General features: G+C 48.7%; 1 protein-coding gene across 4 annotated transcripts in view; it reads left to right on the forward strand.

Annotated features, from left to right (window-relative positions):
* Positions 1-1,973: 1,973 nt before the first annotated feature.
* Positions 1,974-24,973, forward strand: part of PLXNA4 (plexin A4) — a 422,599-nt gene continuing 399,599 nt past the window's right edge. Inside the window, exons 1-2 of one of the 4 annotated variants that reach the window (XM_079150155.1) lie at positions 1,997-2,416; positions 12,888-13,072. The gene's annotated coding sequence lies outside the window, so the exon portion shown is untranslated. Of the gene's footprint in view, positions 2,417-12,887; positions 13,073-24,973 lie in introns of all 4 variants that reach the window. The other 3 variants (XM_079150157.1, XM_079150156.1, XM_079150154.1) reach the window with 3 other exon arrangements.

Consider the following 24,973-nt stretch of genomic DNA (forward strand, 5'->3'; position numbering starts at 1 on the left):
GGAGCCAGATCGATGTATTAACGTAAGCTAATAAGATGACTCCTTGCTGCCTCCTGGGTCATGTAATACTCAGTGGAGAACTGGAGACTAACAGGGCTCCACGCTGTCTCCTGGAATACCCTTTAACCAAAGAATCAAACATTTAGATTCCTCCTGCTCTGGTTTGATTCATCACCTTCCCAGTGGTAAGAGCTGTTTCAGCAAAGTCCTGTGTGGGTAAGCCCAGCCTGACCCACATGTGCTTGTCCACCCGGGACTTGTATAACCTGTCATCTCACAGTTCCTTTCAAAGTCTCCCCAGTTTACAACTTTGATTTCTGTGAAAATATAACCTCTATAGGAAGATGTGGGAATTTATGCTGTTGTCAATCATTCCCACCTAATAAGAAGGTTTTGAGATGTTTGGATGGGAGGGAGAATAGCAGGCAGGAAGTTCTGGGTGTGAGGAAAAGTTAGGTTGCAGAAGGGACATGAGGGAGGGGAGAAGACAAAACTGTGGACTTCTGTAGCAGGTCATCTTTAATGGGTGCCCATCCCCGGCAGACCCTGCCACTTCTCTGGAACTATAGGAGCAGAGATGAGGGATGTACTTGGAGTTAAGTAAATAAGGGGGACACCCCTGAGATTTCTCTTGGTGGGTGGGGCACATTCCTGGGGTTCTTTACAAAGGTTTCCACTTCCTGTCTTCACCTATTTCTTCCCTGTCAGAAAGTTTTTTAAACCAAAGCACCTCTGATTTCTTTCTTTGGGCTTTTTGAAACTACCTGATACCATCATTGTCTGTTTAGGGTGTAGTCTAGGGTCTTGGGAGTCAGAGAAGAGCCAGGCCAGCCTCCTCGTGTAGACATCCCTGGACAAGTCTACACGAAGCTCTAGGGCACTTGGCCATTCATACGCTCTCTCCCAGGCCTCCAGTCCTCAGTCCGGGGCGACTTCAGGTGCCGCATAGGGTAGTGCCTTCGTTGGGGGCTGGGGTTCTGATTAGAAATGCGTGTATACTTTGGCGTTAGCGAGTGCCTATCTCAGCTCCGACCACCTGAAGGTCCTCGGATCAGATGGTCCGCGCCCACCTCACCACCTTCGGAGGCGGCTGAATGTGCCTCACTCCAAGTGCGCACCGTGCGCCGGTGTTAGCATGCCTGCGCTCCTCTGCCCCACAGTACCCTTGTCAGGGTGGCTCGGGTCACGCCGAGGGACCCAGGAGGGTGTCTGCACACATCCGCGCTGGGAAGAGCTGGCGAGCCCGCGGCGGTGGCGGGCGTGTGCGTGTGGGGAGGCGCCCCCTGCCCCCTCTGCCGGCCGTTCTCCCTCGGTCTAGATGTCAGCCGCGAGCTCCGAGCCAGCGAGAGCGAGCCAGAGAGGGAGCGGCGGCGGGCGGCGGGCGGCGGGCGGCGGACGGCGGGAGGGGAGGAGGCGAGGGAGGGAGGGAGGGAGGAAGGGAAGCAGGGAGGGCGGGAGGGAGGAGAGGAGGACCCAGAGAGCGCCAGGCAGCTGGAGTTTTTGCAGCGCTTGGCCGGGCTTCAATGCACAGCAGCAGCGAGCCGCGGCGGCAGCAGGCAGCCCGGGAGCTCCGGCGGCGGCCGAGCCAGCGGCGGCCCCGCTCCCTGCCCCCTGCAAACTTTGAGAGCAGCCCGCCCGGGGGGCCGGGGGCGCGCCCAGGAGGCCGGGCTCGGACCGCGGCCGCGCTCTCGGCCGCCGCAGCGCCAGCCGCCGCTGCCGCCACCGCTGCAGCCCCGCGCCTCCCAGGGGAGCAGCCGGTGGCTCCCGCGGCCCCCCAGCCCCAGCCCCTGGGAACTGCCCGGCGAGTCGCTCGGCAGGGGCGGGGGCAGCAGCGGCGCGACCGGCCGCGGACTGCCGGGGGGCGGCAGCCGCTGCCCAGCCAGGCACGCAGGGGCGCCGAGAGTGCTCCGCGGCGGGTCCCCAGTGCACTCGCCGCGCCCGGGCAGCGGCCCGACCGGGCGAGCATGGGCGGCGCGGAGTGACGCCGCTGTGCCCGCTTGGCATCAAGGACATTCAGCCCGCGGGGGTGGGGACGAAGGGGGGCAGCCCCGCGTCGCCACCGCAGCCCCGGAGAGCCGCCGCCGCTGCTTGGGCTCGGGGGCTAGGTGGAGGAAAGGGGTGCTTGGAATCGATCCACATTTTCCGATCTTTTTGTTGGACATTACGCCCACCTTGGACGCTGCAAGAGGAGCTGTCAAACCCCGCAGGCTCTGATTTGGCCCCCTCCGCTTTCCTTTGCTGCTCCCGGCTTCCCTGTGCCTCGGTGGAGTATTTGCGTTCGGGGCTGGGGCTGGAGGAGGCAGCCACACGCGCGCACACGCACACGTTCAGAGGAGGGCGAGAGGCAGCGGCACAGGCACCATCTGCAGTGTCAATGCGGCGCTCCCGCTGAAGGAGGGAAACGCGGCGCTTCCAGGTAAGGAGCCGGTCGGCTGGGGCGCGGGGCCGGGCGGGCGGCGAGGGTAGCTCAGGTGAAGATACCCGGTCGGGTCCGGAGTCCTCGCTGCCCCGGAGCCATCCCATTGCACACACACACACACACGCGCGCACACACAGATACACACAGGCACACACTGCGCTCACGCACCTGCCCACGTCCCACCTGGACACCGGCATAGGTGCAGAGCGGCCGGAGCAGGGATTTCCCGTGTTCTTTCTTCTCTTCCGCTCCCGGACGCAGACTTCTCTTACCCAGGACTTTCAGGATGGCATTCAGGGTATGAATGGATCTCCCTCCCACCCGGGCAGGCTGAGGGAGCGATATTTCAATTTCCAGTCCCTTTCATCTCTAGCTGGTTTTAAAAACCGGAGAAGTCATGGGAGGTCTTGGGAGACCCGCCCAGTGTGATCGCTGCTCTATGGCCTTTGGACTCCCTAAGATTTTAATGGGAGGCAGACTGACAGATATTTGGACAGATATTTGGAAAGCGTGGTGGCCGGGTGCACGGGGAGGAGGCCACATAGGCGGATGGGGCTGCAGTTCTGTAGGGCGGTGCATATGGAAAAGACACTGCGTTTCCCCAGTAAGAGGCAGCACAAACGCCTTTCCAAAGCGTGGCACTGCTTCCCGGGAATGCGCCGCGATTTCAGGCAGGAAGGGGCTTCAGCATCGCATGGCTGGGGTGTGTGTTGCTTGCCTAGGAAGGGTGCCGCGGACAGATCCTCCTTAAAAGATTTGACCTTTTTCACATCCCCAGTCTCTAGGAGACATAAGCAGGCAGAGCTTGGGGACTCAAGACTTGGGTCTCCCTCTCACCTTCCTACCCTTTCCCCTGTCTCTGGCTAACACCTGTCACATGCCTCTGGAGGTGTGTGTGTGTGTGTGTGTGTGTGTGTGTGTGAGAGAGAGAGAGAGAGAGAGAGAGAGAGAGACCTAGGAGCAGGAGCCAGAGGGGTGTAGTCTTTGAAGGGAAGAAGGTCCTCTGCCTCATGACCACGTGGGCAGTGCCCACCCTATAAGGCATTCTGGGGTCTGGCAACGTCCTCCAGAGCCCTGGCTGCTCCTAAGTGCAGAAGTCTCTCCAGAAGCCCGTGCCTCCAGATTTTATTTCCCGAAGCTTTCCTTTTCCTTTTCTCTCTGGTTGGAGTTTCCCAGGCTGCTCATTTTCAAACTTTTCCTGGAGGAGGAAGGAGGTAGTTGAGGTTCCAGAGGGGCATTTTCATAGTTTGCCATCTTGGGTGTCTGAGAGTAAGTCATTTAGGGGCTCAGTTATTGTAAGAAGAGTGGGAGATCCAAATAAAACATTATTTCATTATTTCAGGGTTGAATATCCACATAAGCTTCTGTATAGTTGTCTCTTTGAGGTGGCTTTTTGGGCAACCTGATCCTCATCCCAAGAAAGGAATAGGCTTGTACCCTCTATAGAAGATCATGTGCTCAGAGTGTCCCACAAGCCCACCCATGGGAAAAATAGATTGAAAGCCTTTTGGAAAGTGAGGGGCAAGGAGCAAATATTCTTTTGAACAAGAAGGCCTCAGTGCTGGGCACAGAATTTGGGTTGCTTTTATAAATCCTGAAGGTGGATGTGGAAACAGAGGACTTTTCTGCACCCCAGCTGTATTTTCAAACTTTTCAGTTCCTGCAAAGGTTTCTGGCTAGGCTGGGGAGAAGAGAGGACGCCCCAGGAGGGAGATTGTATTCCTGCTGTGCGGTGTGAGCTGCCCTTTGATTGATTGAAAAGGGTAGATGGAATAAAGCCGCGCTCTCTCGCTCTCTCGGGATGGGTAGAGTTCAGTCCATGGAGGAAGAAATATTCTTTTCTTTTTAAGGATGGTGGGTGTGCACACACACATGCAGATAGACACACGTGTTCTCGGAGTCCCGTCCAAGGTGTTCAGTCGGTCCAAACTTGTGTGATAGTGGGGTCCACCTCTGTCTTCTGGGCTGTGGAAAACTGGCAATTTCCACATGCATACGTTTGAGTGCATGGACAGGGAGGTCCGCCAGCGCACACTGCAGCACATGGTTGGTAGTAGAAATAGGTAACTCCAGCAACAGTGTAACATCCTCATGGGACCTGGAAGGGGCAAAAGTTGGGGTGCAGATCTTCCTGATTTGTCCCTCATAGACCTTGGCTCCTTTCTCTGCTTCCCGCCCTCCTCTCTTTCCTTTCTCATGTATTTGCAGTCCCAGGATCTGTCATTCGAATGCCAAGTCAATAGTCATTATGCTGCTTATAAGCTGAACACCAGGGTTCAAAAATTCCCCACACTTTCTGCGCTACTCCGAGGGTACCAGTTTGGTTTCTAGGCCAAAGCAGGCGTTAATTAACGTCTGTGTAACGCTGGGCGTACATCTTCTACTTCTCCCTGCACCCCAGGCTTAACTGCCCAGCCCTGGAGTGTGCCACACTGCCATTCTCTCCCTGTCCCTCTTCTGATGCCTTCCTTCCAAGTTCTCTGGGGTCTTCCTCACCCAGAAGGGAGTCAGCTGCACTGGAAAAGGCCCAGCCGCAAATGCTCCTCTCCACGCCCCTCGCTGTCGCTGGATGGTGTTCCTGCTGCTCTCCCGTGAACACTAGGTGTGGGTCGCCCTGGAATCCCAGGGCTCTCCTCTGACCCCTAGGACTTCATCCTGGATGCCCCGGAAGAATCCGAGGCGGCCAACTTGTTTTCTTTCTGCTGCTTCTTTCTGTGCCTCTCCTATTCCTGCAGCCCCAGCTCCAGCTCCCTGCAGACAGGGAAATCTGCAAGGCAGACTCTGCCTACACTTGGCCTCCGGATCCTTTTAATCACAATGAGGGCTGCTGGGAATTGAGTGGGGGCTTTCTAGGGCAGCAGCAGTTCTGAGGTGGGGAGGGCTGGGGGGATGGGTTAGTAACTACTCTTAGCTCATAGTTATCACCTGGCTTTGATGCAAAGAAATTGCAGCAAGCCTCTCTCCGCCTAGCCAGCTAGGGGGCATTTCTTAGCTGCTTCTCCCCATTCTCACCATGAGAAGGCACTGCACAGACAATGCACATCAGAGACCTGTTGGAGTGGCTCTGTGACTGGCCATGACGGGGCGGCAACATTCCCGAAAGCCGACCGTGATCTTGACTGTGATTTTCAGGCTGTGCAACAGATGTGCCATCCTCTTCCCTCCTCTTTTTTGTGTCTGGTGCTACCCATTGTGAAACTGGTTCTGACCCTGGGCTCCTGAACAGGGTTCATTTCTCTCCCATGACACCCCTTTCTTCTTCTTCCAATGCCCGGTTCCCCGCTGCCCCCTCGCTAATCCACCTCTTGGCTTTATACGATTTCCGCCCGCCCATTTGCCTTCAAATTTGTGGCACTCCAAGAAATCAATATAACATGAATTTAACGACAGCTGGATGATTAAGTGTTATTTATATTTAAGAGCGGCATTTTAAAAAGATGTCGCACTAATAAATCAAAAGGCTGTTTGGGAGATGCACATGATTAGTGTAATTGCCCTGTAGGCTCCATTGAGCGATGCTGGGTCCATACAGAGCCCTGCGGACACTGTCTCTTTAAAAGCTGTGATTGCCACTGCTCCCTCCCCAGAAAGCCCACCTGATCCCCTCTCACTGTCCAGACTTACTCTTTGGTCTCCTGTCCTTGCTGCCCAGGCTGCAGCATTCTAGTTGTGGCAGGAAGGTGGAGCCAGTGGTGAGACTGGAGGGGGCTTTGCTACCAAGTGGTAAGAGATGCATCTTAAAAGGGAAGGCAGACCAGGCAGAGCAGGCCTCCTAGATCCTCAGCAGAGGCCTTGTCCTGGAAGGTGCAGGCTGCTTCTCTGTTGAGTATGAAGCAGCTTGAAGGAAAAGCTCTGGAGCTCTGCAGAAGGATCCCGGTCCTATGATCATAGAGTCTCCGTCTCCCTGGGGAAGAGACTGTGAGGCCCTTAGTACTGGTTTTAGTCCTTGTGAAAACCATGGAATGAAAATACTAGTTACTAGTGATAATGGTGGCCGGTATTTATGGAGCGCTTACTCGGGATAGACATCATTTAAGTAATTCACACAGGTTGGCTCATTTCTTCCTCAGAACTGTCCAGAAAAGCAGTTGCAAATGCCATCTCTATGTCTTCCAGGATGACACTGAGATGAGGGAGGCTAAGGACTTTCTCCAAGGTCACACAGCAACCAAGTGGTGGAGCCACAGCTCAGCCCTAAGCAATCTGACCTGGCCCTTGGTCACTGTGCTGCTGGCCACCTGACAACCTATGTGCTCAGCAAGATGCTGCTGGTGTTGGGGGACTGTGTGGGGACCAGGTAAGAATATCTGGGCCTAGTTTCACCCTTGGACTATCTCGGACCAAATTTATTCTTTGAGCCTCAATGTCCCCAGCCCCATTCCTCAAAGGGAGGTGAGTCTTATCCTTGGCTGTGGCGTTAAGTTGCATGCATCTGTCCAGCAGAATGCTCTCTCTGTTCCTGAGAGTGAGTGTTACTCCATTTGGCATCTCCAATTTTCTCCTGGAAAAAATTAGGGAGGAGAGAATGAAGTTCCCATGTCTGCTTTTGATTCTTGAACGCTCTTAAGTGTAGCGGGAGTCTGGCTGTCCTTACTGACTGCTTGGAAATGCTGGTGCTGTGGAAACGGAGCTTTCTCATTGGATCCTGAAATTGTAGTTGTGTGAGGCAGGGGTTGTGGAACTTAGGCCGAGAAGAGAGCTTAAGTGAGGTGCTGCAAGCCCCAGTTGGCCACTCACTCTTGGGCAAGGATTCTTAGCATTGTGCTGCTCACAGTGGGCACCACATACTTGTTCTCATATTCATTCACTAACTCTAGGCTCTAGAATTTGGAATCCAGAGGCAGGAAAGAATCTGTCCCTGTGGATGTCAAGCCATGCTGGGAGCCAGGACCTGATAGTAGCTGGGACAGGGCTCACTGGAAGCTGGTGCTAATGGTCTGTGAGGGGAATTCTTTCTATAGTGCTCAGCAGAATTTGAACAGGTCCCCAGAAGTGTAAAGGAAAGAATCAGGACCTGAGATGACACGGGCTGGGGTGAGGCACGAGGAATCACACCTCAATGCTGTGGGCAGTAAGGTCCTGAGAACACCGGGGACCAGATTGGGTGCTGTCCCACCCCAGAGCCAGGGTGAAAGCTCAGCCCCTCTGGTCTGCACATTTTAGGGACTAGTCACAAGTAAGGTCCTGTGTTTAGTTGTTTTTGTTTTTTCTTTCCTTCAGAAGAGAAACTTTTATTTCATGCATTATTTACTTGACTTCTCTATGCTATAAAGTGAGTGAAAGTTCCACCAAACTTGGGGTGGCTAGAAGGGGTACATTTAGAGGTCCATCACCACTTAGGAGCCACAGTTGGAGTGGCTGGAACTGCGCTCACTTAACCCACAGGTGTTCTGAATTGTTGGGCATCCCCTCCGGGCCTGCTAGGCTCGGCAACCCCCTCCTGCACACAGTGTCTTCTCCATGAACCAGGATTCTCAACAGCAAATTGGATTTTAGGATGTTTTGTCACTCCGACACAAAACAGATCACCAGCTAAGAGGATCTTGTCTCCGCAGTCAACGTGCTGAACATGGCCTAGTGCAATCGATTCCCGAGGTTTTACGGGGAAGAATCTTTTCATTATGAAGTGTGAGAAGAGAAGCAAAGGAGGAAAAGGTGCTGGGAACTTAGGAAGGAAAATCATAGCCATTCCGCAGCTTTCCTGGTCACTGCTTACCACCAGTTTCCTGTCCGACACTCATGAAGCTCTTTTGTGAGCCCAGCTCCTTTTCCCTGGGGCCATGAGGAGCCATCCTCCTAGAACTAGGGATGGACAAATGGGCCTTGGATTCGGCCTGAGGTCAAGAGGAGGGAAATTAAGCCAAGCAGAGCTGGCAGATTGATTTCTTCAGATGGAGGGAGTAGAGAAAAAGAGGAGGGCATGGGGGTGGGGACAGCAGACCATTGGATGTGCCCTGGAACCAGTTCAATGTCAGCTCACACTGCAGAGATCACTGGCGTTCGTTTTCTCCCCTGCCATCTCCTCAGCCCTTGTTCCTGAAGGTGATGCCTGAGAGAGCAAAATTTCCCGAAGTTTATTCTGTGGGGATGTGAGTTGGTGTAACATACGCTAAGGTTGTCCTGCCAGATAAGTTAAAAACCTTGGGTGTAAAGCAAAGCTAAAGAAGTTCATTGTTGCAGGACTTCTCAGAACCTTTAACACACTCGAGGGGATCATGAAACCACCAAAGCAGATATACGCCATGGAATCTACTGAGAAACACTGGATTAAGCCTTGGGGGTTCATATGTGCACAGGTGGATGTCTACTTATCTTCATTCTTGACCGAGTGATTTCAACTGAACTTCCGAATGACAGCACGTCCCGGGTTCTGGGAATTGTGCAAGCCCTAGGTTCTCAAGCTGAATTGTGTCAGGCAGGTGGCCCATCCACCTCCAGCCTCTACATTCGCTCAGCTGACTCCCTACCCTATTCTGCCCCTTGTCCTTTGGGGGTAGTAGCCTTTCTCAAGCATGCGCACATTTTCTTAGGTTCATAGAAGATTCCTGTATGTTCTCTTGCTTAAAACCCACTGATGATGTAGGAAGAGGTAGTCTCTGGACACAGGTAAATGTAGTAATCCCAGCTTCATCTCTTAGCTTCTAAGGGGTCACCTTGGGTTTCAGCATCACTAGTTGTAAAATGAGGTGGTTGTTCTAGGTAAGTGATTTAAAAAATATCTTAATCTGTGCCCTCGTCAGGTGAGAGTCTGCATGGAATTCTCACAGTACTGTTCTGCTAAAGCTGAGAGGCTGGGCTTGCACCCAAGCCTGTCTGTCCCTCACCCCAGTCTCAGCCTGGCTTCCCTGGAAGCTCATGTGATATCATTTACTGAGGGATGGGGTTGGGGGGAAGCCTTAGTGAAGGGGAAGGGACAGACGAGGGGAGGAAGGCAAACAAATACTCCCAAGCTAGTCAGGCTTGGCGGGAACACAACCGTTGACTTGCTCGCTCAGAGTGCAGAAGAGGCCTGATGGAAACACACGGTCTCAGAACAGAGTGGAGGGTAGGCACAGCCAGCCATTCATCTGTGGGGCCCTCCTGTCTGCTGTAGCTCACTAATCAGAGGCCACCCCATGAAGACTCAACCCCTTCAATTGGAGGTTGTTATACAAGGTCAAGATAAGCTCCATGTTCAGGTCCACGGGCCGGGGCCTCTGTGGCTGAAAGTGGGACCCTTGTAAGAGCCCTGCCTTTACCCCAAAGGCAGAGAAACAGTACGAGCTTTAAGATAAGACAAGGGGCATCACTGTGGCCATTCTGCTGAGAAGTAGGGCAAAGTGGTGGGTGGGGGACATGTCAGATCAGGTGCATCAACTGGGAATCTGGGATAAGGGGCTGGCTGGTTCTGCATAAAGAACATGTGGTTCTTCACAACCTTGTCCTGAGGCAGAGCAGGATGCTCCAATAAGAAGCCCCCCAAATTCACAGCAGCACCAGTCAACCACGCCATGTGTCCCCTAATTTATATCCCAATAGAAACCACATCCAGAATGAGTGGCAGTCAGATTTCAAGAGGTTTTCCTAACTTGGCATGTGAACCCAAAAATGCCTTCATGGAGTGGTGTGGGGACGTCCCAGGCACATCTGCTAGCTGAGGCGCATGGCTACTAGGAAACAGGGGCTAAGGGAAATGACCTCTGCTACTCTCCTGATGTTAAGAGATATTCTAAGCACTGAAATATAATCAAACAGGGTATACTTATGCATAAAATATTTTCCAAAGTCATTGCTTCTAACCAGCCCTGTCCTTCCCTACATTAAAAAACAAAAACAATAACAAAGGCTAAGAAGCCCTTGAGGTTCAGGGAGGGCAAAGGTCTGATGGTTGCAGCATACTTGAGACCTCTCTCTCAGCTGTCTTCCCCATTAGATACTGACCCCTGTCTTCCTCCCCTAGTTACACTTGCCCTTAACTGCTGACCAATGTGAGCAATACACTGACATGGACACCTGGGTCTCGCTGAGCTTTCTGGCTCCTGAGGCAGGTTCTTGCATAATCAGGAACTCAGTTCATACTTTTTCATAATGGCAAAGACGCTGCCGCTACTGCTGGAGTAGCAATGACAATTGAAATTATGTATAGCTGACCCTCCATATTAGTGAATTCCCCACCTGAGGATTCAATGAACTGTGGATTGAAAATAATAAACATAACTGTTTGTATTGAATGTGTATGGACTTTTTGTTTCTGTCATTATTCCTTAAACACTACCATATAATAACTATTTACATAGCATTTCCATTGTACTGGGTATTTTAAGTAATCAAGAGACAATTTGAAGTAGACAGGACGATATGCTTAGGTTATGTGCAAATATCACACCATTTTATTCAAGGGTTCTGAGCATCTTTAGTTTTTGGTTTCTGTGAGGAGTCCTACAACCAATTTCCTGTGGATACCAAGAGATGACTGCGTATCTTTATGTCTTAGGTTGAGAGGAACCATTTTTTACTTTTCTTGGTACTCAGTGCTAAACCTAGAGCCTATCCTCTTGGAGGTGATTGATTCATATTCCCTGACTGTGTAGAATGAACACCTGGGGCGGACAAGGTGGAGTGGAATGCAGTACAAACACAATACTAGGGAAGTGTGATCCAGACCAACATGGTGGCACCCTCCTGTGCTGCAGGCTTGGGATTGGAGCCCATCAAGGCAGACCGACTGACCTATTTCAGAGGATTAAGCTGGAGATCAGTTCAGGCTGAGCACATCAGTCACCCTGCCATGTCCTGGGTGATCGTGGCTTGGGGGCAGGGAAGGCACAGTATGTTTTACATGGACGGACATGGAATTGGTCTTGCTCTCTGTGTGAAGCTTATTGTGGGTTAGGTGTCAACAGATTGAAAGGAATGATCAAGCCGCATTTCCCAGGGTATTCTAAAGATTAGTGCACAAGGTGCCCCCTCCCTGAAAAAATTCCAGGGCCAAGTAAGTTCTGCGATCACCTGTGTTGTGTCTTCCTCGTGGAGATTCAAAATGCACGGTAGGCATATTCAACGTAAGGAGATGGGCCATTGGGAAGCCTGCTCATTCTTAGCCAGCTGTTTGTCCGTTTATTTGCATGTGGGTCCCTCTGTGTGGGTGTATTTAAACCTGCTGACATCCTGGAACAAGTGTTCGACAGAAAGCCTTTGGGGAGATGCTGGCCTTCAACGGGAAGCTTTCGAGTTCAACTTTAGTTTGGAGGGGGAAGAAAAACAGGAAAGTGAATTCGCTGAATTGGTGTATGGAGACCTATGAGGCCCAACTTTCAGAGGTGCTGCCTGCCTCTTGTCCTTGTCATTTACTTTTGAGAATCCCAGAAATGACTGTGAATTCCCACAAAACTTGGGTGACTGTGGCTCTGCGATCTGCCGTCAGGTGTCCATTTTCTAAAGGGACTGTTTCAGGAAGTGTGAATGCCACTCTGACAGATTCTGGACTTGTTTCCAAGAAGTAGCACTTTATTTTTTTTTCTCATTATAGATCAAGATGGATGTTTGCAAAATATCTGAATAATGACGTTCACCTTCTCCATTTTTTTCCAGCTACAATTATTGAATAAGAGGCTTCAATATAACTGACAAGGATAAATGTTCTTGATCAAATTAACAAAGGAGGTTTGAGTTATTAAGACACATCTCTCTAAAATCTGGATGGTTGAAACAAAGTTTCTCCTGGTGGTGGGGGGTGGACTTAGGTACCCTAGAGAGGACTAAGGGTTTCTGATTAGACTGTAGATCCATGGTGTCACCATTAGGTAGTGATCCAGAGAGTGACGTTAGGTATTTCCCATGGGGAACATTGTCACTGCCTGGGACCCATTTTACATAGGTGTGTGTGAGAGAGAGAGAGTTGGGGTAAAGGAGGGTATGACTTCGGTGGTGTCTGGTTTGGATCACCCGGGGACCCGCGCCATGCTCTGCCCGAGCACTACCTCCATTCCAAAGTGAATAACAGTTGCTAACACGCACTTACTAACAAAATTCCCCTGGCGCCCATTCATAAAGCATTGCACTGGTGATTCTATCAGCATTAAACTGTTTGGTGACTGAGTTTAGAATTATAGGAATCGGAGAAATGAATTAGCAGTAAATCAAGTCCCAGCTGAGTTTGAACCCAACTGCAGTGAGTTTTAAATTAAAAATATCTCGCTATGATGAAGCAGTTGTAAGTCAAGCACTGGAGCTCTGTCGCTCTTGACTTTGGAAAAGCGTGGCAGTCACCCTTTGAAAGGCAAACCCTGACAACAGCTTGTATTGATTCCCAGCCATGCTGGGAAATTGCCACTTCATTTCTTCTTCATAAACTGTTGGCTTTCATTTTTTTTTTTTTTAAGAGGAATCCTATTTGCAGGGACACAGCAGAGCCTTGGGAAGAGGGCAGGTGGGAGAGGGCTCAGGCCCACGGGGGACTATTCATGGCGTTCTCTTTGGTCCTGCTCAGGTGGAGTCACGCAGAAGGGGAATCTGGGGCTGCGGGTGTCCTGTGGTTTGTTTTCCTGCTTGGACCATATTTGATTCTCCTTTCTGGGGAATCTGCACAGAAGAACAACAAAGAGAACACTTCAAGGAAGCGGCAAAGACTGTCATGTTGCAGTGACAATTGTGGTGTAATAGGAAATCATTTATGTAAGTTACGGTGTCCTCTGAATGGAGCTTGTGGGAAATGTGGCTACCGCTTCTCCAGGCCTATTTTTTGTTTTTTTTCTCCTGAAGAATAATCCTGAGGTTTTCATTTTCAGAGCAATTGAAGAAGTATTATGTGCTGGCCAGGGAATAGGGAGACCTAGCTTCTAATCCTAGGTCTGCTGAGTATCTTCCAGCCAGTTCTTTCTGGCCTAGGCCTCAATTTCTCTTTCTTTAAAGCTGGAAATAAGCCTTTGCTGTCCCCCACCTGCAGCCAGGAGGTGAACATGAATGTGGTCATACATATTCAAGGACCTGGTGAGTGTCACTAGGTTCTCTTTACACACAGATTCTATTTGCACACAAAGTCAGAGAAGATCAAGAGAGAGAATGAAGTCTGAGCTGGGCCTCTCACCAGGACACCTTTACCAGCTCCTGTGTTTGCTGATTCCGTAGAGAGCTGTAAGGGGTAAAAGTCACTTGCCTGGGGTCAGAAAGGAGAATGCAATTGGGATAGCAGGAAACAGTGGGAGGGAAGGGTTAGCACAAGAGACAAAGGCCTGGGCATTGGGGTTTGGGCGTGAGTCCCAGTACTAGGAGTAGTAGGTTGAGATGGGGACTTTGGAGAAAGAAAAGGGGTCATGATCTCCCGCTATGTCCGCCTTCCACTGTGTTCTGTCTAATTTAGACAGACAGGTTAGATGTTCTGCTATGGAATATTTAAACTCCTTGACCCATCGGTCAGTTCAGCCAATATTTGTTGAGGCCCATTATGTGCTAGGTGCTCTGTATGCTAGAGTTGGTGGTACAGAGATGAAAGATATGGTTCCTGTCAGCAGGGAGCTCACAGTGCAGTGTGTCCCCAGCACAAAGGTGAATAGAGAATGTAAATGCAGTGTGGCTTGAAGAGGGCACCTGGGGAATTGTAAGATGGCACCTGTTAGACTTGAAAAGCAGAGGGTGGAGAAGGCCTCCCACAGGAGGAGGGGGCATTCAGGTGGAGGAAGCAGCACAGACAGGTAAGAAGAGGTGAAAGAGCCCAGCCCTGGGGCACCTGCAGTAGTTCAGGGGCCAGTGTGGTGTGGCAGAGGCTGTGCCAGGGCCTGTGTAAGTGTCCAGCTAAGGGATTTATTTGGCAGGCCGTTGTTGGGCCTCTACCATTTCTGAGGAAGACAATCAACACAACCAGATTCACACTGTAGACAGTTCTCAGTGGGGTTCAAGTGGAGAGAGTTGGCAGTGAGGCTACTCTAGCAACCCAGGGGAGACCCCAGAGGGGGCTGATCAAAGGTGGCAGCAAAGAACAGAAAAGGTCAGATTTGAGAGGTACAGAGGAGCGGGAGTGACAGATGGTGTCTGTGGTGGTGCAGGCCGTGGGAGCAAGGGAGGGGGCATTGGGGATGCCCTGCAGGTGTCCAGCTTGAGCAACTGGTGAAAGGTTTATGCAGGTAGAAATTTCTAGCCTGAGCCAGGTCGGGGCAGGTGTCAGGTGAGGGGTGGTGCTTTCTTCTCTGAACACAGTGAACTGGGGCCCATATGGAGCTTGCAGGTGGAGGTGACTGCAGGCCAGCAGACGTGAGGCTGTTGTTTCTGGTGGCTTCCTCGCATGCTTACTCTGGTCCCAGTTGTAGACTTCAGCAGTTCATGTTGGGATCTGGCAGAATCTTGGTAAAGAGGCAAAAAGACGCACAGGTGGGTTTGTACATTTTCAAGTGTTTTGAATTAAACATACCATCTTGAACAATTTACTTGAGATTTTTCCAATAGCTCTTCAGGATGCCCCTACCAGAGCCCTGCTATTTTCCAAGGGAAAGGAAATGGTTGGTCCCAGGAGGTTGAGTAGTACTCTGGCTCTTATGGAGCAAACTCTAATAAGGACATCAGGGGCAAATGGCCAACCTTCGCCTGCACCTGAGCTCGTTCCCTTTCTTGGTACATGCCCCGCCATGTTCACTGAATACTCACTCCAAATGGCGTGGTCTGGTGAAATGAACTCCACCATGAGCTAAGAGATGGTGATTAGAATTTTGATCTTACCCTTGAGGAGTAATGTCTACTTTGTCTAATTCTACATCCTGAGTGATAAGAGTCACTCTGCATAATCGAGGCCCATATAGGAAGGATCTAGCCACTAGTCAGCTTTGGCTTGGTCTAAAGAGCGTTAAAGAAAATTGTTATTATTTGACTACCTTTGGGAGGAACAGTCTCTCCAGGGAGTCACAGGATCTACACTATGTACCTTTGTTTTGAACCTGTATGGTGAAGATATTTGAATGAAAATACCAAACACAGCCTAGTGCTGGTAGACACTCAAGTTTTCATTTTCAATATGTGGGGGAAAAAATAAGGGTTAACATATTAGAGTCAAGTGCTTGACGTTCTGAGGGAATCTTTGTAATTTTGAGGTCCCTGTTCACTGCAGGAGGTGTAGAGGGGGCTGGGGTGAAACTTTAGGTTCCCCACGCCTATGCCAAAGTGTTCAGAAAACAGGAATTACAGCAAACAGGCCATTTTTTTGAGCACAGTTCAGGAGAGAAGTATATTCAACTTCTTCAAGTCCACGCAGACTCTTTTCATCCCTGTGCCACTGTGCAAGGTCATAAGACTTGTGTGGGGAACCGTGATCTCAGATACCTGGTGTCTGAGACAGCACGGACCCTGTGTAGACAAGTCCTCCAGAGTGAGGGTCTGGGAAGTTCAGCCGAGAGCACCTTTAGCTGCAAAATTGCAGTACAGTTGCAGATGGGAGGATGGATCTGCTCTGTCCTCTGGATGGCTTCTGGATATCTCAAAGTGGCTAATGAACATGGCTGTTCTGTGGGCTCCCTCGTGGAGAGGAGCAGGGGCAGGGGAGGTGTTTGGGGCATTCACCTTTCAAGAGCCCCACAGAGGTGGCAGGATATCTGTTCCTCCTTGCTCACATCTCTGTCCCCAGCCTTATTCATTTCTCAACTGTTCTCAGTATATGATATATTGGTGTAACTGCACTTCTGATCCCAGGAAACTCAGCAGTTTCCCCCAGTTTATCTGGTGGTACAGCATTTCCTTACAGGGGGACAGAGGGCAGGACCTGGGACCCCAAGAAAGGAAGTAACCTAACCACAGTGACTCATGAGCAAGACTGAACTAGTACAGTGAATACCACCCTGGGTGTCCTGGGTACAGTCCCTTCACCCTCTCCACTGCAGTGGGGACTTCAGGATGGGGTAGCCGAGTCCTCTCCAAGGCTGTCCTGAGTCTGCAGTGAAGGTCGGGAATCCCTACTACTTCACCTTTCCTTGAACCCCCTTCTTATTTTTCATTTTGGAGACTTCTTATTGACGGGGTGTTATCAGATGTCTTCAGAGAGTGACTGGTTCTATGGTCAGATGTGAAGATCCAAGAAAGGAGGCAAATTCTGTGACATAGAATGCTGACCAGGCACAGGGGACAATGGACAGAGAATCTGGGCTGTTGGTGAGCATCAGCTGGGCATTGGGGTGGAGGGAGAGAGCAGAGTCCAGATGTGTGAAGAACTTGCTCTTCCTTCCGTTCATCCTCCTCTCCTTAATTCCTTCTTCCAGGACTAAATATTAGCAAGACCATCCTTCTTGGTAGATATTTAAATTCATGAAGTAATTTGTATAAACCGTATTTATTTCATTATCGAGTGAAATGACATTTTATTTGCTTCTAGGATTTAAAGTGATGTAAGAGTTCTCGTTTCAATTTGATGAGGCCCATTTTTGGAGTGTTCATGAGAACTAGAGTAAAAAGCCTAAGGAATATCACATGGCCAAAAATAGAAACTAATTTTCTAGAAATGTCAAATAACATTTCCCTGGCACATATTGTTTTGAAAGAATGGCATTTCACCTAAAACTTATGTTTGCAAACTTTAAAATATTGCTAGACATGAAAGAGTTTCTAACCCGCTAATCGATTTTGCAAGTAGCCTTCTCCACCTTCCAGGCATTGGCCAGGTCCGAGCATTTTTGTGCAAAGACAGTAGTTTACTTACAGACTGTTGAAAATTTCAGGCTGCAAGATTTTCCTGGTAATTCGTGATTTCTTGACTTGTATTTATGGTATTTCCATCTACTTAATTGCAAATATGTCAAAAGCAGGCATTACCTCATGCACAGTTACAGCTCCCTTTCGACCCAACGTAAGGTTGTTTGACTTTCTTCTCTCCCTTTCCATCTTTGAATGGGCTTTCTATACTTGAAAAGAGGAGTATTAGAATGTGGGGACAGTAGAGGGCATTACATATCCTGCAAGAACCCTGAGTATACAGGAAGCTGGAAGTAGTTTCATGGGGAAGTCTGCATATGGTGATGGGTAGGCTGTGGCTTTATTCTTGCATTTAATTATTATTGCTCCCTAACGCATGGTGGGTAGAGCATCCAGTGAGTTGGGGTCTTGACTACAGGCTTACCCTATTTTCTGGTAGACATCTAGGAACTCCCGATATTTCCTTTCCACATGAAAACTCCCCTAAACTTGGCTGACTTCCTGTTGTCTTGGACAGAAAAGTTCTCAGATTCCACAAAGGTGAAAAATTTAACAAAGGAGAACATCAAAATGAAATTCATGGAAATAAAGAGATTTTTCTTTAAGAGGACACACCATTGCTGCTTGGCAGTAGATTGTCTATTTTCATCTTCTCCCTCCCCACTCCTTCAATCGTCTGTGAAGATCTTCAGTTTCAGACTTTCACCAATTCTTTTCCCACCCATTTTCCCTGAGCCAAATATCCTGGCTGGGCTGGCAAGTCAGGAAGGATTGCAGGGAATGGGAACAACCCATCTTTGGTGGCACACATGGAGGATTCTTTATTCTTTTAGCACCTTTCCACATCACAGTTGGGGCCGGCTCCACATCGGTCTGGCAGGTCATAGTCTGCACCAGGCAGAGATAGACAAGTCCAAGGTCAAGTCATCTATGTGTCTGGGTTTTTGGTCAGAGGCTCCCCAGGAACTAGGGGCAACCCCATCCCATTCCCACTTTGTATATTTTACATGAACTTGGGCCATCTGGTACTTTATCCATTCATTTTTAAATTTGAAATTTTGAATTTTTTTAATCACATGAATTTCTTTACAGGGTCCAGTTTTGACTCTGTTTCTGGCTGCCAAGATACTTTAAACTTTGTGTTATTCCCTTCAGAGGGTTGAGCCTTCCCATAATGCCACACAACTGCTCTCATATTATATTATTTGACCTTCACAAGCCCTGAAATTTGTCATCTGCAAATTTGATGAATGTGACTCCCAGTATCCATTCAAATTACTGATAAAAATATGAAACAGCATAGCACCAAGGACAGAACCCTTTGGCATGACATTTTCTGGAGAGTGTCGCTTCTGGGTTTGACAAATAACCATTGATTCACTTTCTTTGGGCTCAAGAAGCCGTGGAGCAACTAAGACCCAGGATAGACCTTGGAGGCAGACAGGCCTGGCAGCACCACCTGACCTGTGCCAGTGTGGCCGTGCCCAGTAGCCAGATTACTGGGGGCTCAGCTTCCAGTGATTATAGGTAGGGGACAGTTGAGTGCCCCCCCCTCCATCCTCCGCTACCTTCTGCTGAAAGCTGGTCGCTCCAGGCTCAGTTCTCCCACTCCTACCTGTCTTCATCAGTCTGTAGGCAGGATGGACACACAGCCTGTTCTTGAAGCTCAGAGAGGGTCCTGCTTTCTGTCCCAGTCTGCTAAGGTAGTGGGGTCACCTCAACTGGTGCTCTCCCTGCCCTGGGCAGAAGGCATGTGAGGCACGTGGCAGGCTGAGACCCCAGGGTGTGGCAACAATACCCCCATTTTCTGCATAGCCAGGAAGTGAGACAGTCTGTGAAGACCACCTCGGATTCTGTGGAGTTAGGGAAGGGAAGGCTTCAGAGGCAGGTGCAGCCACAATTTGGGTGCATGTTTCAGATCACCTTCTACTGAAATCAGAGGGCAGAGTTCTTTAAGAGCTGAAACCCAAAACTCATGGAGCCCTGGCAAAATCAAAACCCCAAAGGGCTCTGGGTTTGCCAGATTCTTGTATCCACAGGGTACAAGACTCCTGGACGGTATTTCTAAACAATCATCTGTCTTTAACACCATTTAACTTTCCAATGAAGATTATTCCTAGCATCTCTTATGTTCTTTAACAAATCCAGTAGTGCCTTTGGGGGAGAGTGTGGTTGATAAACTCAGCATAGACTCTAAAAGAATGCCTTCAAAAGTCAACTCACCACCTTAGATCTTCCTTCCTTCCTTCCTTCCTTCCTTCCTTCCTTCCTTCCTTCCTTCCTTCCTTCCTTCCTTCCTTCCTTCCTTCCTTCCTTCCTTCCTTCCTTCCTTCCTCTCTCTCTCTCTCTCTCTCTCTCTCTCTCTCTATTTGTGTGTGTGCATGTGGTCCTGGGATTGGAGCCAGGAGCAGGGGCCTACATGATTCACCTCACTTCATCTTACATGTATCATCTCATGTCATCACAAGAAGGGTGAGAACAGTACAAGAAGATTTTAAGAGTGAGTACACACACATATTTCCACATTTCCATTACTTTTATTGCAGTATATCATTAAACTTATTCTATTTTATATCAATAAATATATTTAATCTTTTACTGTGCCTAATTTTTATTTTTATTATTTATTTATTTAGTACTGGGGATTGAACTCAGGGACATTTAACTACTGAGCCACATCCCCAGCCCTTTTTTATATTGTATTTAGAGCAGGGTCTCACTGAGTTGCTTAGGGCCTCACTAAGTTGCTGAGGCTTACTTTGAACTCGCATTCCTCCTTCCTCAGCCTCCTGAGCCACTGGGATTACAGGCGTGTGCCACTGTGCCCAGCTGTGCCCAATTTTTAAATTAAACTTTATCATAGGTATGTGTGTATAGGAATAAACATAGCGCATGTTGGTTCAGAACAATATGTGGTTTCAGGCATCTACTTGGGGTCTTCGAAGGTAACCCCTGTGGATAAGTGGGGGACTACTGTAATGTATGGATATCATCAAATGTTAGTTCCTATAACTCTGTGAACATAGTCATGTTATTCACCTCTGATATTGTTTCTTTATCATTAAGAGGACAAAATAACCTCAAGGACTACTGTGACAATTAAAATATATAATACCTGGGAACTACTTTGTACACTGCTTGGCACACATTAAATGCTCCACCAATGGAGGCATAATATTGTAGGAAACTATTTCCTGCTCTGTAGGTTTCTAAACCTTGTTAGTTCTTCTCGCCACCCTGCATTGGATTAGGACACTTCAGTTTTCTTGGTTATAAATAGTCACATCTGTTTCTAACACTGGGCTCTAACAAGCCTACTGCCTTGAGGTTCTACAAGCAAATGGGAAGAGAGGAAGAGCAGGTGGCTACTCCCCTTACATCAATCCTGGCTCTCCCTCTGAGTATGACCTCTTAAAAAAGATTTAAAAATATTTACAGGAATTCCTTCATTTTTGGAAGACCCAGAATTTCCCCAGAGTCCAGATTTAGCAGCCATGTTTATATATTCAATCTGTGCTCAATTTCCCCCTCCATTTGCCAGTGCACACATGTAGATGTACATTATTTTTATTGGACCTGTAGAGACATCTCAGATAATGAGTTTTTCTTTCCAGGCCATGATGATGGTTACTTTTTTTTTTTTTTTTTTTTCACTTTGCCACTGAAGACTAAATTTGGTTTAGTATAGAGCAGATAGGAGACTCTTGACTCAAAGCAATGGCTAATAATGAATGGGAAATTATTACTACCTGATCAATTTGCCAAGCATTCAAGTACAAGGCATCTGCTAATGCTTTATAACAGAGTTATAAAGCTGAAGTTGTCCATCAGAGACCAAAGGGGTATGTTCATTGTGCCCAGTGTCCACAAACTTGGATATGCTCACCTGCATCCAACAGGGGACGTATGAGAAAGTAGCCTTTTTATCAGAAAGATAAAAAGGATGGAGGTGGATACAGGGTCTCCAGCCCCAGGCCCTGATTGCTTGGCAAGATAGTCCCAAACTACATAGTAAGGGCCTCTGAGATTTTCCTTCTTGGTCCTCACTGTGTGTGGCCTGCTGTCCAATCTGAAGCCTTTGTCCTGAGACACCCTGGTTGTCAGAGCATGCGCCATTCTTTCAGCTCTGAAATCAGTGAAGTCTCTGCATGATGACAAACTATTAAGCTTGAAATATTGCATTATTCCAGCAACATTCTGGCTAAGACAGGAAGGAACCTCTGGTTGACTGTGGAGCAAGGTGATTAGCCACTGTGGAGAGGGAACAAAAGCTGGGAGCTTTGAATGTGTTAGTATATGTTGAAGACGATGAAGCCTCTGTGAACAGAGTTAGCCAGCTCTAAGTGAGACAGTCTTTCCACTGCTGAGCACACCATGGGGAGAATTGTCATTTTTTCCAAAGGAAAGGAGGCATCTTACTGGCACACTCTCTCTCCCTGGGATTCTTGTCCAGTCACCTCTACCCTTTCTCACATCTGAAGTGATCATAACTCAGTATTCCCTAGGAAAGCCCATGTTCCAGATATTCCCATTCCATTCCTGGAGTAGGTGTCCTGATATTTTTGGTTTGAAAATAGTCATCTTATCTGTACCTATATCTATGTCAGTGCTTATAGATCTATCTATTTCTCAATCCAAATGGGTTCATTTGAACAAAACTGAGAAGTAGTTAAATTTTGCTATAAGTACTCTACTAGATATCTCCTTTCTACCTCTTACCTTCTTTCATTAGACATGACCTCCTGTGCTCTATACTCTGGTTGGCATACCATGACCCAGGGGCAAGTCAGAGCTGATATCCTGCCTATGTCCCACTGGCCAAGCTTTGCTGCATCTCTTTGCTCTGGAAAATGTTGCCTTTTTCTTCCACCAAGATGCCTCTGCCCATCAAGCTTCGGTTGACAAGAAGGCACAACATTCCCAAATTCACACTAAATAGCCAGGTCCACCAGTAGAGACCTTGCCATTGGTACCCTCTCCTTCTTCCTCTTCTTTTAGTGCTCTCTGGCCTCAACAAAACAGAGGTGCTGGAGGAGGACACAGGTTGTTGAAAGAGAGCATCCTCCTTGACCCAGAGAAACAATGTGACAATGGTGGTATTTCAGTGGATGATGATTGGTACAGGGGAACTTTGCTAGGACCTCTCGAACCAGACAGAGAGGCCCTGTGTGTCCCTGTTGCTCCATGTGTCTGTGTTTCTGACTGGTCTGAGGGACAGCTAGACCTGGCCCCTCCTTCTTCATTTCATTTGTGTGGATCCTGTCAGGAAGCTGTGCTCCCGAGCTGATGGATGTCACCCCTGGGCTTCTCTGATGGGTCTGGACAGGCCTGGGGAACCTGGAGATGTTCAGCAGTGCTATGAGCCTCCTGGGACCCAATGTATTAGCAGTAATGTGGAAAATTGCTCAGGGGAGGCTGAGTGCTGCCTCCCCCCGTGTCTGCACATTTCCTTTAATGTGTCCTCACTGTCATTCCAGGAAATGTGGCCCTCAGGGTCACAGGCCACACCTGGTGTTGGCAGAGTAGACCTCAGGATGCAGCCTCTGCTGTGGCTTCTAGATCATGTGTGTGTGGATGAGGGTGCCAGAGAGAGGCGGCTTTCTGCTTGTGAGGTTCACCCTGACTGACTTCTCTAGCAAGAGGAGGAGCCTTATCTTCAGTCTTTCCAGGGCTACGGAGCCCATACTGTCTCCTGACTGGAGGGCTCGATGTGGGTGCCCAGGAGAAGATTTCTTTTTTGATTCCCTTTCAGTCTAACACACTATCCATTTCAGCCAGCATCCTTTAGTTAGCTGCAGGGAAGGGTCCCAGCACCCAACTGACTATGTGGGGGTATTTCTCCTGATGTTCATCTCCAGGGAAATAAATGGAAACCTAGGTTTGTTCTGTTTGGGGACTTGTAGCCCGAAGAGATGTGTCTCCAGATGGAGGAAATGGAGGCTCAGTGCTCACCTGAGCCCCATGTCAGCTGGAAACCTCAAACCTGGGGAAGAATTTCCTTTTCTCGCCTTCTAGAGCCTTCCAGCTATGAGGTGTGGTACAGGAAATTGGGAGCTGCTGAAGGAGCAGAGCACCTATCCCCTCCCCCAGGACTGCTTCCAGAGGGTCACCCCTTGACCCACATCCGGGGACAGAGGTTCTGACAACTCTTCCTTGTGAGCCAGCATTTTCAGAGTGGAATAAAAGACTAACAAAGAGCCCCCTAAGAAACAGCTTCTACTCTGGCCTCTTGTTGAGAGATTCACTTTTTGCTGAGAACGACATCAGCTCTCCTCAGCTTGTTCTTTTTCAGTATTTTAAATAAAGGTCTAGGAGTTAGGTCTCCAGCACAGAAGTTCTGTGATCTTGGACATCATCTCAGAATGGCTTTTCCAGCCCCAATTAACATCCTCCCTGTTCCTCACATTAACTCTCAATAGGAGTTTTCCTGTCAAAGGGGGAGGCGGGGCCCCCACTTAGCTTTCCACATACTGTCAACTTTGGCCACATCTTGGCTGCATGTGAGGCATTGATTTTACGTGTCCCTCCTCAGCAAACCTGCTAATAAGATTCTTTTCTCTCCTCTCCTCTCCTTCCCCCACCCCCCTCAACCTGGCCCTGACTCCCGGTCAGACCTTGATTACATGTCTCATTGATTCCATTCAGCTATTTATTAATACACTAATTAGTATGTTCATTTAAAGGAGAGTGACACTGCTTTTTAAAAATAAATGTACAGAGGTGCAGGTTAATGGAAATCTCTGTTTATTTAACATTGATGTCTGGTGTGAAGAGGATTCGTTTTGGATGTTAAAAGGACACAAGGGTTTTTCCGGGGCTTGAATCACTTTAGCTGACAGTCACTAACACCCTTCGAAAGGTGACACCTCGAATCATATTTCATTTTCCTTCTGTGATCCTAGACACTCCATGATTCTGGTAGGGAAACTATGGGATGGCAGAGATGGTGCAGGGCTGGCTGGACATGGTGTTTTACAGGCAGCTCTAATTTGTAGATGCAGCTTCCTGCACCCAGGACAGTAACCAGTGAGGTACACGTGCTTCTTGGGCTCTAGAACCATCAGGCATTTTGTAGGGAAATGCCTACAAAATTGATGAGCATTGTTCTTCTGTTATAGGCTTGCTATTTTGTTCTTGGGCTGCTTGGTGTTAATCAGGGCAGGGTAATTCCAGAATAAACAGCCACCAACTCTCAGTGAGTAAACACATTGTAGTCCAATATGGGGGGCAGGTTGCCCCGTGAAGTCATTCAGGAATACAGGTTCCTTCCATCCTGTGGATCCACCATTTCTAAGGCTTCTTCATTCTCTAATGGTTCTTCTATATCTGGTCAGGAGAGGAAAAAAAGAGAAAATATAATCATCTCCCCTTATCCTCTGGGGATAAAATTCCAAGACCCCTGGTGAATACTTGAGACTGTGGGTGGTTTGAACATTATGTGTGAGCACTGTAATATTGTGACAGTCAGTCTGATAATAACTGAGTTGGCTAGTAGATGACTCATGGGCAGGTAGCATATACGATGTGGATTCACTGGACAAAGGGATGACTCACAACCTAGGTGGGATGGTGTAAAATTTCATCATACTACTTAGAACAATATGTAATTTAACACATATATTGGTTATTGTTTGAATTTTCTGTTTAATATGTTTGAACAGTGGATAGAAGGGGAATATTGTATTGCATGTGAAGGAAGTTACAGAGTGGGAATAGGGACCTGGAGTAGGACCTGGATCAGGGTCATTGTCTCCAAGTCCAGCAGTGCTGGAACTGGATACCGTGAGCCTCAAATATAGGAGCCCAGTGCAACTGTAGCCCAGCCCAGCGACCAAGCAAGTCTGAGAGAGTCTTTAGGACACTGCCGAGCCAGGAGGAACTGAGGGGGCAATACTATATCCTTCCCAACAA

Source organism: Sciurus vulgaris (assembly GCF_902686455.1).
Source record: "Sciurus vulgaris genome assembly, chromosome: 8".
Classification (NCBI taxonomy): Eukaryota; Metazoa; Chordata; class Mammalia; order Rodentia; family Sciuridae; genus Sciurus; species Sciurus vulgaris.